Source organism: Nannospalax galili, unplaced genomic scaffold (assembly GCF_000622305.1).
Source record: "Nannospalax galili isolate Female #2095 unplaced genomic scaffold, S.galili_v1.0 scaffold748, whole genome shotgun sequence".
NCBI lineage: Eukaryota > Metazoa > Chordata > Mammalia > Rodentia > Spalacidae > Nannospalax > Nannospalax galili.
This window is the reverse complement of record NW_008358283.1, coordinates 101,884-102,132: the sequence shown is the minus strand read 5'-3', so window position 1 is coordinate 102,132 and position 249 is coordinate 101,884.

Below are 249 nucleotides of genomic sequence, written 5' to 3'. Positions count from 1 at the left end.
CTTTTTAGTTTAATGAGGTCCCATTTGTTGATTGTTGACCTTATTTCCTGAATAATTGATGTCCAGTTAAGAAAATCTTTCCTACACCTGTATCTTGTAGGTTTTTGCCAATGTTTTCTTCTAACACTTTCAGAGATTCAGGCTTTACATTGAGATCTTTGACCCATTTGGAACTGACTTTTGTGCAAGGTGAAAGATAGGGGTTTAGTTTCATTCTTCTACAGGTGGAGATCCAGTTTTGTCAGCACC